Genomic DNA, 14,704 nt, shown 5'->3' on the forward strand with positions numbered 1-14,704 from the left:
GACCCTGAAGGACTAATTACTTCAAATGAAAATGATCATTTGTCAAAACAACATATGAACATTTGCTTATTTATATCTGGAGGGAGCACAGGTAGCTGGCATTGTTGTACAGATCAGTTACTGGACGTGTAGCCAGACAATCTGCTCATAGATCTTTGTTGATCGTTTTTATCTGGTTCACCAGTCGACTCAGCAGCGCAGACATGCACTACGTGTTGCACTACATGTTACAGCTTCTCGACCTGTGACTTGGAGATTGTTTTTTCTGCAGCACTTCCTGAATTTTGCATAAACTTAACTCATCCGGGAAGTACTTTTATCAACAAACATAGAACATATATCATGTATTGTGTTCCTTGTAGTCGTGCATGCCAGCATGTGTGGACCTACAACTCACCGATTCACTGACACGTTGGCTAGCTTGGTTTTGACCCCGCACTTCCTGCAGAAATGATAAATATTGGAACGGATAGGGATGTACTGATATTCCCAGAGTCCTCCTATTAAACATAGACAGAGTGTGGACAGGATATGGGTCAAACTGCTGGTAGAAGTCATTCCTGTGGTGCCCAGAATCCACCTGGGTCTCTACAAACACCACATTTGTCGAATAACAGAGAACTAAACGTTCCCACCATCATGTTATAGTTTACAAAGGAGGGAAAAATAGGAGCAGAGTCCCTTACACCTGCCTCTGTCAGTGTCGCCTTCAGTCAACACGTCTGAAAATAAGAATATCTCTCCATTAACTGCACAAACGACGAGATACTGCCTTCAAAGAATCTTGAAGATATTATGCAAATACATGACAGCCACCATCTGATATGAAGAACAACAGTAAAAACAACCTACCCAACCTGAAGCTCTTTGGTCAAACTTGATAGTATTTTTTTTTTAATAGTTAGTTGGTTGGCAGATGTTTTTGCCCTCAAATCCACAACTTCCTTTTTGACCATCGCACCAAAGAGCATCTCCGGGAGTGAAATGATTTTCACCGTCATTGGTTTTATTCTGAGAAGTGCTATTTTTTTAAAAACCTGAATTGAATTTTACTCATAAATTTGCATAATTGTAGTAGTCAGTTTGTGATTGCGAAACAGCTACGATAAAGTAAAAAAAAGAAGACAAAAACGACTGGCGTTTGCGAGTATGGAAAAACGCCACGGTGCAGTCGCCCTCGACGACTTCTACTTTGTTGTGTTTATCTTGATTCTTAGAGATCGTTAGAAACCCACACCTTTAACTGAATCCATCAGCAGTCACAGTCCCCTGTCTTTGTTGTGTTCCTGTGCTGTTTGGTTCATTCACAACCCAGGCACTCGCTTTCAAAGATCTTTAACTTTACAACAACCTTAATTCACTGTGTTATCCTGTGCATTCACCTTTTGGGGAAGGGTTGCAAGTACACAGTCGTAACACCACGTGATCACTCAGTAATCATATGACATATTGCACACAATGAAATACAAGCAGGTTTGTGCACAGTCAACACTTCCCCAGCAGTTAATGTGCAGGTTAATACACTGGAGTAAGAGGGATGTAAAGTGGTACCAACTGTTTCTTTTTATTTATTTATTTATTTTCAAGGGGGTGGAGGAGGGGGAGGTTACAAAATGATGGTACTGTATGGTGTAAGAGTATCTGTACCCATATAGGTATAATAATGTTTCACACTGTTTCTTACTTCAGTTGCTAAAGTGACATTTAGTGCAAACAGAAACACAGAGAGGAGATTACACACCTGCACAACACACAGGTTAAAGCAGCCTTTCCCAATTCATGTTTCTTGTTCAAAACGACAAAAAACTTTTGTTATCTGCATTTGTTTTTGATTCCTAAAGTTTACATTTTGGTAGTTGATAAAGATTTGCACATTTAGGAAAGAAAATTGCTGTTCTACAATGCTAATATTGGTAGTGATAGAGGAAGAAAGAGAGAGAGAGAGAGAGAGAGAGAGAGAGAGAGAGAGAGAGAGAGAGAGAGAGAGAGAGAGAGAGTGTGACGTCAAACTGCCAATCTCTATGATCCTCAAAGGAAAAAAAATGTCTTAAAACCAAAACGCAGTGGCTCTTCACAGAAAAGGCAGAAGAAACTTACTCATCTCAAGCTCAGATAATGTTGAGTTTGAAGATTTCTAAAAAGAAAAAAAAAAACAGCAGCAGCAGCGAGAGAGAGAAAAAACAGTTGGGGTATTTTTCTGTGTTCACTCGGTATGTTCTCACAGACTGGTCGGGACTCTGGTTAGACGTCATATCAGATGACTCCACTGTTGAGACAGTGTTAGCTGGGTAGCTGGCCCTTCCCTAACCCTGCATACGAAGCCCTAACAGGATGTTGTGTTCAAAGCCCGTCGTCCCTGTGACTCCTCCAAACTCTCTCCTCTTACGTTTCATGCAGAGCATGATTTCTCTGGCTCGTCAGGGATTAGGAACCATCTCACAATGCTCAGAACAGCAACCTGTTTTCAATGCTGTCTTAAACAAGAGAAGTGCCTTGTGTATGAATGATTCTTTTGTAAGAACAAGTTGATGTAAATGTTCATTTACCTCAAATGTTTACAAAACTGTTACTAAATAAATTTTTTGTACCATATTTGTTGTCCTCGCATTCAGTGATTCCCACACTCTTCAATGCATGGGTGGAGTACTCTCTTACTTTGGCATTTAAGCTTCTGGCATCTCCTCCATCATATAGTCCTAAGGAGAGAACAACATGGTTATATACTGGACAAAAAAAAAAATTTAGACACAAAATCCAATATGATATACAATTGATTACTTAAAGTGAAAAAACCTGCAGTTCATTCATAGAGCACATTCACCTTTACTAACCGTGTGGACTAGTGAATGTACTTGCTTATTAAATTTGGGTATTGTATTGAACTGGGTTGAACCCATGATCATTGGTTAACAAGACTAATGCCTTACCGCGTGGTCATTATGCACAAAAAAGGGCACTGCAATTGATAATACTTAAATTTATCAATCCTATTTACCATAAGTAAAAAAAAAAAAAAAAAGACTGGTTTTCATTAGTTCAAGGTGTAACGTCCAAAGAATTATCTTGTTATCACATAAAACCACATCAGTAAATGTGATATTATAGTTATTTCGGAAAATTAACTGTAACTTTATAGTAAGACAAAAAAAAAGCCCACTTACCGGCTCTTTTCTGAGTTTTCAACCACATCTCATGGTCTGCAAGTTAGTCCAGTTGTCAGATAAATTTCTAGTCCCATCCAACCAGTTCTTATTCAGTTTTCTGAATCTCATATTTTTTCATACATTTGCTGGGTCACTTTCTAATGCCATGTTGCAGACGATCAAATTTGTAATTTGTCCTCTCAAATGTAATTTCTATGGGCCTCAAATTACATATTGAATCTAGTAGCCATGGAGAAACAGCATAATTTAGGGTCCATGAAAAATAATAATAGTCTTATTGATCAAATGGAGAAATTGACAAGACATCCAGTGTCCACATCAGCATCAGGAGTGCTTCTTACTGTCTTTGGCGTTACTGTTTGTGTAGACTCTCTGACCTCCGACCTCTTAGCAGCTCACTGCCTCACTCTGCATTCCTACAGCGAATGTCAAAATGCAACGCTGAGCCAGAGACACAGAGCCAAACCCACTTCGTAACCACATCCAGAAATTGTTAAAATAAAGTCAGGGCGTGTCAGTCTCGCACCCGGGAGTCAAACATCCATCACAGACTCAGTCGACGCATGAACTGAGTGACAATTTACAGCACTGTGCAATACATGATAGTGCCGAGTGAAATTTACCGCTGCCGGGAAATTTGATTTTGATCTTTGAACTGAGTGAACGTCAACAAAGTAACAAAGCTTTTTTCTAGCTGCAATGACAAACACATTACTTAAACTTTAAAGAGGTGGGCTGAGAGACAAACTCGTTATGGAAACATAATCAGTTTGCTAATGCGTTAGTAACGCTTCGTGCTAGCTAGCTAACTGCTCGGCAGCCCGCGTTTTTTTTGTTTTGTTTTTATCTGACTGATGAAAACAGAACTAACATTAAAATCTAGTTAAAGAGGACCTATATAAGATTTGCACCTTAATTAAACAGCTTCGGAGTGATTGTGATGGTCAAATGATTTGTTATGGGGAGAATGGAGGCTCTCTGATTTCCCACATAGCGTCTCTTGGCCAAAAACCAACCAAATCCGACCTGGTGTACCAGCTCTCGTCTTGTCTCTGCGCACCGCGACACAAATGCGCCCCGTAACCCGTAATCTCTTGTTTATGACGGATAAGACTACACAAATACACACATCGTAACATTGTATTTGATACATAACTTTATGTACCGCTCTATTGATTGACTTCTCGCCAGATTTGTTGTAAACAAATGCACATGGCCAGGAGGAAGGTTAGCAAAACAGAGAAAAAAAGCGGCCGGACTTGCATAGTTCCCCTTTAATGCCTGCAACAGCCATTTTTTTTCCTAGCTGTAACGCTAATGTAACACTCGCTACCTGCTGGCTAATATGCATGTATTGTTTATTTGAGCTTATGTTACAATAGGCTGCTATGACTTGAATAATAATATCTATCTTCTATGACTGCAGAGTTTGCAACAGATAGCCTATGTTTTTTAAGTTTTTCCATCTGTTCTCGAGGAAATGACTTCAAAATCAGTACAAAAGTTCACTTGGACTCAAGCATGAACAGGTTAGCATTTGGTGGTCAAATGTCAACAATCATTGTCCATCATGGGGGATCGCAGGAATACAGTACAGTGTGTAGTTGGTATAAAAAAAATGTAAGCATTTTAATTACTTTTGGGTAAATATGATCACCAAACATTTGATCACCAAGTTTTATATAAAGTTGTCCTTAAAACTGTCTCAAAATAAATGTTTCTTTCTTTCTACACCTTTACTTTATATCCATAACTAGTCATTAAGTGAAAAGATACCTGAAATAGATTAGAAAGTTAAATAAAACAGGTTAAACAAAAACAAAACATGCATACGCATTTGGTTGGATTGCTTTGCCCGGGGGTATTTGGCATTCAGTCTTCTGACAGTGTACTGTACATGAGTGCTGAGCTCTTGGGTCCAGTGGCTGAAGAGTGATGGGAGATAGTTGATCTGTTGGCACGACTGACTGGAGGCCACAGCCCGTCACTCAGTCAGTAGCCTTGTTTCCACTGCAGGGCAACACATGGCCAAACAGAGCCAAGTGCCTTTCATGACATTTTCTATCCATTAAAGCATCATACTTTAAACTTTAGACTACATTAACAGAACGTCTTTAATGCAAACTATTTAGATCATGTAGCAACCTTGTAATCCAAGGCCCTTTACTTAGGATTTAGAAGCAGTATATAAATAAGTTACATTTGTAACTTTGACTGTGAGTGTCCATGAGTGAAGTAAGCTGTATAAATAGCTGATGATACAGTGAAAAACACTAGTTTGGTTAGAGTTACCTAGTGATGTTGAAGAGACCCAGAGGAGTTTGCTTTTGGTTATAAAAGAGTCTCATATTAATGTGGATGAATCTACGTTACCAACACTTGTTAATGGGTCCATTTTCGATAAATATATCGTTTTGTCTTTATAGTTATTTTGATATTATTATTTAGTGGTTGACTCTCCCAGCATTTCCTAGTTTCAGTTTCCAGGACGCTGCCTGGCAAGTCATGGGAATAACGCCGCTGGGTCGCTAGTTGGCATCGTTTATGGTCGGAACTACGACGGTATCTGATTGTCTTCGAACCTCTGACTTTCGTTCTCGATTAATGAAAACATTCTTGGCAAATGTTTTCGCTTTCGTCCGTCTTGCGCCGGTCCAAGAATTTCACCTTGCGCGCAGAGGCTCATGGTAAATGTAGTGTGAAAACACTTCTGCTTTCCAAAAGTCCTCGTAGTCACTTTAAAAAGGTCAGAGGTCATAAAGTGGTGCAGACCAATAACTACTAGCTGTTTTTCCAAGTTATTTACTAACCACAAGTCTGTAAATTTAAATTGATCCTATTGAATATCTTGATTTGATGGTATCACCACGTTTCATCCAATGCAAATCATCCCCACTCCTCAGATTTAGACTATTACTTGACTTCCACTAGTAAATGCTGCGGCTACAGTAGCAAGACATCAAGACCCAAGGTCATGATAGCGGTTCCAGTGTTGCTGTTGTTTTTTATATCCATCTTGGATCCCGTGGCCCCTGTAAAGCCCCACTTGGCCCTGTGGTGGAAAAGTAACCACAGAAAGAGAAGGTCTGCCACAGAGTCACCAGTCTGCAGCTCAGAACAGACAGGAGGCTATATTTAGCTTTTAATCACCTAACAAATTCACACTCAGCCCACAGCACAAATACCTCAGGCCCTCTTTATGTATTTCAGGAGTGTGATGAATTTGTTTCTGGGAGGCCTGGCTGCGGGCTCATGTGGAAAGATGTCGGTTTGTTTGACAGAAGCTTGTTTACTGTGATAACACACTGATAAACTTCTGGCTTTGTCTTCTAAAAGATCAAATCATATAAACAAAGTTGATTAGGGAAAAAATGTATGAATGTGGGTTATGGGGGGGAAAATAGAGAAAAAACAGCTCTGACTTTGTGTTGGGGTTTTCCTTTTATGCAAGATACATCTATGTTTGGTCTTCAAAAAATAAAATAAAATACATTAGATTTTAGCTGCTAGTCGTTCAACATCAGTGGGAGAGGAAGTACTCCTATACTGAAGTAATAGGAGTGATATCACAGTGTTCAGCTGGCCTAGTGTACTGTATGTAAACCTGCATCCAAAATTTGACAAAAGTAAAAGTAAATAATGAGAATAAGATTAATAATTGAATATTTGAGATAAATGCTGCTCTTTGTGACTATCAAATGAGAAACAACAGTCACTTCATAGAGATGCTTTCTTGGTCAGTAATGGATTACCGTTCAGTAATCCAGTCACACTCCCAGCCAGATTTTTGCTGCAGTTCTAAGAGAGAGAAACTTTATTATATTGAAATTTTTTTTTATCAGTTGGAATGTAAATACGTTAGATAAATAATATCAACATAAAATCAGAATCAGCTTTTTATAATTCCTACAATTCCCAGAGTGAACTCTTCTAACTTTAGGTCAAAAAGCATCCTATCTTCAGTTTCAATACAGAGAACGTGATGTCGGTGTCCATAAAAGGCAGCTGCTAGCATCTATTTGCCTTTTGAGAAAACACTTCACTTCACAGGAAACTAGTGAGAAAATTATATGATGAACTTCAAAATATCTGTTTTCATCCTGTAGAGCCACAGAAATGGAAAACCCCCTGTTTTTACCACAAATTGACAAAAAAAAGCCTCAAAATTCAAAAAAAGGAAAAAAAATAAAAATAAATCTAATCCAGTGGACTACCCCTGGCACATTTTGAGGGCTTCTCCCTTCTCACATCCCACTGTGTGGTTGATAATACTACACATGATGTAACGTTGCGGCATTTGTACAGTGTGCGGTCATGTGGGGCGGCTTGTTTTGACTGTCCGTCCATAGAAAGAGGGGAAGGGCCGCACGGAGAGAAAGAAAGAGCTTTGTGACAGAGTTACTGTATGAGAGGAGAGAAGAGGAGAGGAGAGGTCAGCTCTGCGGGGACACCTACAGGTCAGCCGAGGGTATGGACACAGCGCCCACAATGCACCTGGTTGACTCCACCTGAGCTGTGAATGCACCAGGGCACAGGCATCAATGACTCTCTAATAGTGTTTCTGTAAAATCATCTACTGTAAATAAAGTTGTGAGTCTTTCCCTCTGTCTCTCCAGAGGTCGAATAAAAAGCAAAAATAAGAATTTATCTTAACATTAAAAGGACTCGGGGTGAGAGAAGCAGCAGCATCTCCTCACTTTGCTCCGAACCTCGACGACCTTACGTGACCTTTCAGCTGCAGAGATGAACGACCACGGCTTCAGCTCTCGAGTGTTTTATCTTCACTTCACTTCATCGGGGAGCGGTGGGTGCAGTAAAATCTGGGCTGTTTTGTTTATGGATGTGTTAATAAACAGGTCGATCATGGGGGAACTACAGACTTATAAGGATTGTGATGTTTCACTGCTGCTTTGCTTTTTGCAGTGGTGTATTTCTGCAGTATTAATCACACAGCATGAATGAATCATACTGTAGTGTGTTTCATAATTTGTATTTTTTCATGACAGTAGCTTAATTAAAATTCTTGCCACTCATTTGTAGCTACATGTTATATATCTATAATATGTGAATATATCCAGTACCATCTGCCATGTTTGGTCTAAACAGAATAAAATTCCTAACATTTATTTATAAGGATGATTAAACAGTATTTTATGATGTTAACATACTGCATTGTGAGATATTTATCCAAGTAAAGGTTTCCTGATTGCAATTTTGTGATGCTCCCTCTCCCTCTTTTAGGAAAAAAAAGCAAAAATAAAAAGTGTTTTTAATGCAACTGCTGCAGATGTTTAAATTTGAAAATTTTGTTTGTATCTGTCAATCACGTTACACTTCACTTCATCATCAACAACAAACCAGTTAAACGGTTTAATATCAGCCATTACTCCTGAAGAAGAAGAAGAGGGTCGTCGCTGTCTAAGATATGAGAGAGGGGAATGCGATCCTGGCTTCAAAGTGGAACAGTGTGTGTGTGTGTGTGTGTGTGTGTGTGTGTGTGTGTGTGTGTGTGTGCAACTAGCTGATGTGTCAGCCAGTGGGCGTTTTGGAAAAAGATGAGGTTGGTGACTCTGCGCTGGAGGGATTGCTGCACTCACTTGCTTCACTATGGCTCACCAAATAGGGTCAGGCCATCCTAAATTTAACCTAATCCAAGCCCCCCACTGCCCCCCACCACCAGCCAGAGCCAAGGTTACACTGTTCTGTGTATGTCTGTGTCTGCAGGGAGGGAGGGAGGAGGAGGAGGAGGAGGGTGGGGGACAGTTGTTATCCATCAAATGTAATCCAGATACTGCCAACCTCAGTTTGGAAGAAGCTATAACTTCTCCTGCAACATGCAACAATGAAGGATCGGTGTGGTTTTTAATATTTTTGGTGCATTCTGCAGCAGCATGTAAGAAATGAATAAAAACAAATCAGACCAAAAAGGACAAAAGGAAGCAGAAAATATGCTGTTGCACTTTAACCCACATCCCAGCTGTCCCTGCTAAACTCTCTCCCGTCCGTTAGCCGGTCCTGCGCCGTGTATTGAGGCACACAACCTGAGAAATGCAGTTGTCATCCATTCCTGCCCTCTTGTCCTCTGTGCAGCTGTACACTGCCATCTACACACACACATCACACACACACACCCACACACACAGGGTGGCTCTTCCCACCCAGTCGCTGTTGTTTTATCATTAAATGGCGACATTAGTTCATATCATGTGATTTGCAGAGGATTCATTGCACATTAGAGGCCCTAATCGCCACCTATAGTCTACCCCCCGGGCCTCGCCCACATGACCCTGCTGAGCGCAGCGCTTTCTTTATGCCCCCTGAAAGAGCTGGGGATTGAGCCCAAACAAAAAAAACCCCACGAGGGTGAAAAAATGTTTTTACACCCACCCCGCTCCCTCGCGGGGCTGGCTGTGTGGGCGCACAGGGCCGTTTTAGCTTTAGATCAATGGGACAAGTTACTGGAGTCTGGCCAACTCTGACAGATAGCAGAGAAAGAAAAGAGCTTGCCTCTTCAAAAAATTGGGTTTTGTCACCGTGTTTTGTAGCTCAACCCGTCCGCCACCCCAAAAAAACGTGAGGTGAATTGGGGGGGCTGTTTTTTTTTTCTCTCTTTTTCCTTCAAGCCTCCAAAAGATTTGAGTTTTCATGCATTGCTTCTTCTGTGTGGGTGAGGCTGGGGGTCGGTGGTGGTGGTGGTGGTGGGGAGGAGGAGGAGGAGGAGGAGGAGAGGTGGGCTGTGCACAGGCTTATGGGAGGCCGCCTTACGTCAGCCGGCTGCAGACGAACCCCTTGTCAGACCTGGGTCCTCCACAAAGCGGCGGATCGTCCCGCGGCTAATGATGGGTGTTATAGTTTAACAACACGTCTGGTGGTGATGATGATGATGATGGTGGAGCTGATAAACCAGCAGCTCAGGAATACTACTACCAACGCCACGGGGAGTGGTTCACAGCGAGTGCGTAGCGCCCCCTATTGGGAGAGGCCGGACAGTGCCCTTCTTCACTCAGGCACAAATGCAGCAATTCAATTGATCAATTTATTGATTTATCAATCGTCCTACTACCAGATACAAATGTGGATTCATCTGCCACTGAAAAAAGTCCCTAGAGACTGTCTTTGGAAAATACGGGCTTGTCAAAGTGCTGAGACAAAAGCTGACACAGTGATATTGGAAAATGGAAAATTAAATTTAGTGCGTTTACTCTTGAGTTATGGCCAGAAACATGTTTTTTGCAGGAACAATGACCTTGGCCTTTGACCTATTACCTATGACCAAATCAAATCAGTTCAGCACAATGCACAATGACTGGTGGAAAAACAGTCAAGGAGGCGGCCGAGGCACCCTGATGTGAATATATAAAAATCCTTTATTGGAATGGGGACCATCGCGTTTCGACAAACAAGTCTTCTTTTTTTATTTATTTACATCAGAGTGCCTTAGCCGCCTCCTTGACCTTTTTTCCCCACCAGTCTTCTACAGTGATTCCTACGCCTTGAAGAGCACCTTGTATTTTTACAACTATTTTACATTCTAGACCCACTGAGCACTCACTTTTCTTCTATATTTCTCAAATCAGTCCATCTTTGAGTCCAAGTGAATGTTTATGCCAAATCGGAAGAAGCTGTCTTCAGATACTGCATTCATGATAATCTAGGTGGACATCATCTTGTATGTAGCGACAGCCTGAAAACAGAATAGGGCCATGGCCAAACTTTTTAAAACTGTCCCGTCACAGCAGATCACATCCTCGACACATAGTGCTACACCGAAGAGAATTTAGAATAAATGTAATTTACTAATTTGTCTTGAAAACTGCAATGTCGACTTCATAATTGCCAAATAATTTGGCACTAAGTAGCCTATTTTATTTGTTCTTGATTTATATAACTCAACTATACTGAAATTGTGGGCTGTATTATAGTGCTGCTCATGTTTCTCCTCCTTAGGGTTTTTCACCTGGAGACCATGCAGATCCCTCTGTTCTGCAGCACTTAAAAACAACTATGTGAACTACATTATGCTCGTACAGTACCTAGTCCCTGCATGGTGAAGCAACATCATCCTGGCGTCTTTAACCTCTCCAAACCGGCTTCCTGTCGTGTAGGCTAACCCTCAGCCTCGTCTCCCTGGCTCCTGTGCTGACCCTGGGGTGTGGACAAGCTACGCCTCCTCCTGCCCTGCTGCCTGTCATTTTCCAGATAACGCCCACTGCCTCAGTGTCGTGTCTGCCTGACACCTTGTAAAAATGGGACATGGAGGAGATAAAGAAGGTCAGAACAGAGTGAGGAGCCCCTCACGTTGTGCCAATGTTAACACGCTGTAATAATTTTAATCTGTACAGTGGGAAGAAAAACAGATTGTTGTCTTTTTGGGGAGTAAATATTTCTATAATCTTATGTTTTTACATTCAAATTACCATGATCATTGATCCATGACGATGTCAAGTGCTTTTTTTTGTATTCTCTGACAGAAAAAATAATGGGGGAAAACAGAAAACACAGAGTCCCAGCCTTTGAACAAACAGCAATGCTGATAATGGACACAAAGCTCTGCATGTGTTTTTATGTGAATAATAATCTTTATCTAATGATGTGGAAATTCGTAAAGTATTTGGCCACATACTTAAGTGGTTGCACAGCTGTTATTCTTGGTTCATATTAGATCTCATAGCTCCAATTAAGGTAAATCTCGATGTTCCTGAACACAGTGATGTTGTAGATAACAGTTAACAGTTTGAGTCCAAATGTGTGCCAACAGTTTGAGGAGAGAGGTGGCTAGCTAGCGTTAGCCTAACCTGCTAGCTGGCTGCCAGTCTATGGTTCAAACAAAGATACTGAGTCTAACTTCACTGATAGTATTAATTTTGTTTTTACAATAATAACTAGATTAAGGACATATCAAATAATGGTTTCTCTTACAGTTTGAGATAAACATTTTTACTCAGCTGTTTCATATACTGACCAGTATGTGTCGCACTTTTCACATGATAGCATCAAGAAATTGACATTTTCCAAAGCAGTTAGTTGATAAAATAAAGTCTATTTTAAGATTGCCATCATTCAACATCTAGTACACAGCACTTAATTTCAAAACAAACAACCACCAGAAGGTTTTACTCATACTCACCGAGTATTTCATTAACTAATTGACCAACAGGTTTCCGTTCACAGCAGCCATTTTGATTTTCGGCGCCCGTTTTTTAAACCACTAACGTTAATGGCGCGACCGAGTACCCGGATGTTAACCGTTAGTAAAAACAGGAAGTAACGGTATGTTCTCTGGTCTCATCTCCTCTTCACCTATTTTCACAGGTATCAACTATTTCTGTGTCTGTTTTTCCCATATTTTGTGTTTTTTTCACGCTGCTGGGATTCGTGCAAGAAGTGCCGCTGACTGGTTGATGGAGCATGGAGGTCACTGGTCCCCGATCCAAAATGGCGTCTATTAACTTCCTGCCATTTTCCCCATTCCAACCGTTAATATAGCCTAATACATCCATGATTCCAACCCTTCTCTTTGTTTTAAAGGTGATATCAATATCATAGTTTTTCATATTCATTATAATTCATGGGTTTAGGGCAGTGGTTCTCAACTGGTGGATCGGGACCCAAAAGTGGGTCGCGGACAGCTGGTCAAAAAAGTAAATAATATTTAATGCACATCTGATGTTGGACATGTCTTTTATTTTGAAAAATAACTTATTTTGAAAGGCACAAGAGACACGTGAACACATGCAGTTGTAATGGTCCTCCTCAGTTTCTTATTATTTGCTCCATTTGCTCTGAATGCAAAGATATCAGTTTCTTATTAATGTGGCCTGAATGCAGTGAAAATACCTTGTTTTGTGGGTCTTTATTTTGTGCAATTTGATATTTATTCACTTTTGTGAATATTCTCTGAATGCAGAGATGCATTAGAAGTCAAATATATCATTTTGTCGGTCTCCATTTTGTGCAGTTTGATATTATTATATTCACTTCCGTATGCAGTTGTCATGGTCCTCCTCAGTTGAATTCATGTGCTCTGAAATGCACTTTGCTCAATAAAGAGCAAAATGAGTTTTTAAAGGCTTAAAAAACAATAATCTTGGTTTGAATTCTATAAAAGTGGGTCGTGACTTAATGACCATGGGAAAATGTGGGTCCCAGAGTGAGACTAGTTGAGAACCCCTAGGTTTAGGGCATATATATTTTTAGTAAGGTAATATATCTCTAAACTTCTACAGATAAACTATTGAAAGTATCTTCACAGGATATTGTCTGGTTTGAGGCTCAGGACCATAAGCTCATCAAAAAGACAGTAAAAACTGCTTCAGAATCCATTGGTTCACCACTGCCACAGGTAACGGACATCTACACCACCTGCTGCAAGAACAAGGCTCTACACATCTGGACTCTTCCCACCCAACACACAGCCTTTGTTTGCCTCCCTTCAGCAGTATCTGAGGAGCGTCAAGGCACCCACCAGTCGCCTCAAGGATAGCTTTTATCCACAGGCCATCAGGCTTAGTGCTAAGTGTAATTATTTTCCTTGTTTATTGAATGTTAAACTATTAATGAGTATTTATTCACTTAATTGTTTTTTTATTGTGAGGGTTGAAGAGGTGTCTGGCAGACTGCTTTTTACTGCATTGACCATACACAGTACTTTTAATGTCAATAAAACTGAAACTACAGGTAAAAGCCAGTGAATTAGAATATTTTGAAAAACTTGATTTATTTCAGTAATTGCATTCAAAAGGTGTAACTTGTACATTATATTTATTCATTGCACACAGACTGATGCATTCAAATGTTTATTTCATTTAATTTTGATGATTTGAAGTGGCAACAAATGAAAATCCAAAATTCCGTGTGTCACAAAATTAGAATATTACTTAAGGCTAATACAAAAAAGGGATTTTTAGAAATGTTGGCCAACTGAAAAGTATGAAAATGAAAAATATGAGCATGTACAATACTCAATACTTGGTTGGAGCTCCTTTTGCCTCAATTACTGCGTTAATGCGGCGTGGCATGGAGTCGATGAGTTTCTGGCACTGCTCAGGTGTTATGAGAGCCCAGGTTGCTCTGATAGTGGCCTTCAACTCTTCTGCGTTTTTGGGTCTGGCATTCTGCATCTTCCTTTTCACAATACCCCAAAGATTTTCTATGGGGCTAAGGTCAGGGGAGTTGGCTGGCCAATTTAGAACAGAAATACCATGGTCCGTAAACCAGGCACGGGTAGATTTTGCGCTGTGTGCAGGCGCCAAGTCCTGTTGGAACTTGAAATCTCCATCTCCATAGAGCAGGTCAGCAGCAGGAAGCATGAAGTGCTCTAAAACTTGCTGGTATACGGCTGCGTTGACCCTGGATCTCAGGAAACAGAGTGGACCGACACCAGCAGATGACATGGCACCCCAAACCATCACTGATGGTGGAAACTTTACACTTTACTTTACACTTTCCTGAGATCCAGGGTCAACGCAGCCGTATACCAGCAAGTTTTAGAGCACTTCATGCTTCCTGCTGCTGACCTGCTCTATGGAGATGGAGATTTC

Source organism: Trachurus trachurus (assembly GCF_905171665.1).
Source record: "Trachurus trachurus genome assembly, chromosome: 21".
Taxonomy (NCBI): domain Eukaryota; kingdom Metazoa; phylum Chordata; class Actinopteri; order Carangiformes; family Carangidae; genus Trachurus; species Trachurus trachurus.